Source organism: Mustela nigripes, chromosome 2 (genome assembly GCF_022355385.1).
Source record: "Mustela nigripes isolate SB6536 chromosome 2, MUSNIG.SB6536, whole genome shotgun sequence".
Taxonomy (NCBI): Eukaryota; Metazoa; Chordata; class Mammalia; order Carnivora; family Mustelidae; genus Mustela; species Mustela nigripes.
Window position 1 is genome coordinate 61,328,462 of NC_081558.1, and position 3,110 is coordinate 61,331,571.

The following is a 3,110-nucleotide window of genomic DNA, read 5'->3' on the forward strand; positions in this document are numbered from 1 at the left end:
TAAATAAATAAAATCTTTAAAAAAAAAAAAAAAAAAAAAAAGAATGTCCTTCTTTGACCTCTCAATCTTACGCAGCTTTGCAGCTTGGGAAACCCGATTATAACCCTTTGGTTTAGGGCATCTCTCTCCCACTGCACCGTCAGTACCCGCAAGTCAATAACCACCTCCACCTCCGTTTTCTCCTTCTAGATACCTGCGCCCCACCTGTGGCAGAGCTGCCACGTTGGACGAACATCTAACTTCCAAAGAAAATTCAAGCCGAGGCTCAACCTGGGGAGCCCTCGGGAATCCTGCCCTGGTTCCAAACCAGTCACGCTCAGGGTTGGGGTCCGCGGCCCAGGGAGGGGGCGCGCGCGTGCGGGCTGGCGGCCGCGGGGGCGGGGACTCGGGAGTCTACCACTCGGCCACACGGCCCTGCCAGCTCCAAACCGTCCCCGATCGGAAGGAGGAAGCTGCCCCTGCGGTTCCCTCTTTTCTTCCTCAAAAGCTGAGCACTCCTCCTTCCGTCGCGCCCTCTTCCTCCCGGCTCCCCGCGTTAGGTTTCTTACGAAAAAGTGCCTCTGAGAATTCCCAGAAGGTCCCGGATGTGAAGTCACTGGCGTGAGGTCACCGAACCTGGTTCCAGGAATCAGAAACTTGGGCGGGGAGGGGGCGGGGGGAGGAAAGCGCGGAGAACCAGGGAGTCTGGGAAGCCGTGGGCGCAGTCGGCGGGGCGCCTGACTCGGCGGGGTCCCACGCTCGGCTCCAGCAAACCCCCGGGGAGGTTCCCGGGGGAAAAAGGGCCTCGCTTCTCCCACGGGGTAGAATTGCCGGTTAGACACCAACACACCGAACCGTGTTAACCTCTGATGTCTCGTAGAGGAGCGGGTGGGAAAACCGGAGCGATACCCACCGTTGGGGGGGGAGGAGTGATGGGGGCGGGGCGGACAGGAACCGGCTGGGCCTTCCAGGTCGGAGAACAACTCGGCAATAGCCTTTAACCTAACCGTGGCGCACGCAGGGATATGCCCTACAGACAGGACGGCAAGGATAAATTCCTAAGGTGGCTTGTGGCAGCTTTGTTTGTTGATAGACCAGACGTGACTGGGGAAGAGTAAGAGTGCCAGCACCTACCAGTATGAAGTTATCATTTACCGGGGCGGGGAAGACTGGGTGGAACCCGTCTTTTAGCCAGCGGGGTGAGGGATCAGTAGTCTGAGCTACTTACGTGGGTCAGGAGTTCAGGGGTGATAGAAATCTCAGATTACTCGGAATTTGTAGCACAGATGTTTCCAGAGGGAAACAGCTGGTGCATTTGGACTGAGAAATTTGAGGAGGGTTTAATAACAGGGGCTTTCACAGAAGGGTAGAAGGGTAGCAGGGTGTAGAGAAAACTCCAGAACAAAGTAGGACCCGGGGACTAGTAGCAATGCGCGGCGGGGGGACGGGGAAAATGTCGACCATCCTTAGTTCAGATGCAGGGAAGGTGAGAGTTGCTGGTACTTGGGGACAGACAGAGTGAAATGGCAAGGACAGTAGCCAAACTTGTGTGATTTCTTCCAAGGGAAGGCACTTATTTTTGAGATACAAGTTTAGATGTTGCACACAGGCAGAAGTGGAGAGCTTCATTGGAGAAGTGTAGCTTATCCCTGGCCACTGTACATGGAAAACATATATCCTGACCTCACTCTCCACCCTCTGAACTCCTGTCTGTGTTGGCCAGCTGTCAAACCCCATGGAAAGCCAGACAGGGAAGTCCCCAGGCTCAGAGCTGGGAGGAGAAGGGTGGAGAGTGGGTCTGGGACAGCAAATGGAAGAATGGGAGAACCCAGTGCGGGTGAGGGGGGAGAGTGTCAGTGGTGAGGGTGCTCTGCAAGGCCGTGGCTGGAGAAGGGGCTGCTTAGGGAGTGAGTGTAGGTAGGAAAGAGGCAAAGGTCACTACTGGGGAGCCCTCCTACCAGACTGAGAAATAAAATGGATCCAGGAAAGGATATTCCAAAGCTGCATTGATTGAGATGGGAGAACAAGGAGACCCATGCTCAAGGTCTAGCGACACCAGTGCACTGAGAAGGAGGGAAGAGGGAGAGCAGGTGGGCTGGGATATATGCTCCCTCTAGGTCAGGTAGGATGAGGGATATATATGTCTGTGTGGGGTATGTGTGTGTGTGTCTTTGTGTATCATGTACTTAGACTGCTTCTAGAAAAAGACAAAAAGAAAAAGCCCTAGTAATAGTGCCTCTGGTAGACACCAGATGAGGCCCAACTTTGTATTTTCTTCCATTTTGAATATATTTTCTAAGGTTTTTATCTTTTAATTTTTTTTTAAGATTTTATTTTATTTTACAGCGTGAGAGAACACAAGCAGGGGAGCAGCAGAGAAAGAGGGAGATAGCAGGCTCCTTGCTCAGCCAGGGAGCCTGACGCAAGAATCTTCCGTGGCAGGAGAGATACAGTTTTACAGAAAGAGCAGATCCATAGTTTTCACTAATAAACTGGAAGACAGACTTCGGGTAGCACTGGGACTTGAAGAGAAGTGACTGGAGCCTGAGAGGGGTGGGGCTGAGGAGAGTGTTGCTGGAAGGGTCTCCTTCCTGTGTCAGTCCAGCCACCGCCTTTAGGAGCAGCAACCTCGGAAATCTGGTTTGAACTATGTTCTGTTTGCACGGTAATCCCCTCAGGGACTTGCCCAGCCCCCACTCTGCACAATCCAAGACTTCAGGAAAACTTAATTCCCCACATTTTAGTAAATTTTTCATTATTGTACACGTCATGCTTTAAGTATTTTCAATCTTGTATATTAAAAAAATAAGTAAGTCCCCTTCCTTGGAAGAAATCACACAAGCTTGGATGTAGTCATCTTGGAAGAGACTGAGTCCTCATAATTCTCTCTGCTGAAGCTGTGCTTGGACAAGGTATTCCTTCCCTGCAGAGTACAGAATCCTTTGGATTAGAAGCATTTGTTTTTTTTCTTTCAGTTAAGAATCCACGCGTGGCTCAGTTGGTTAAGCCACTGCCTTCGGCTCAGGTCGTGATCCCAGAGTCCTGGGATCGAGTCCCATGGCGGCGGGTGGCTGGGAGTGGGGGGGCGGGGGGTGTTACCTTGCTTTGCGGGGAGTCTGCTTCTCCCTCTC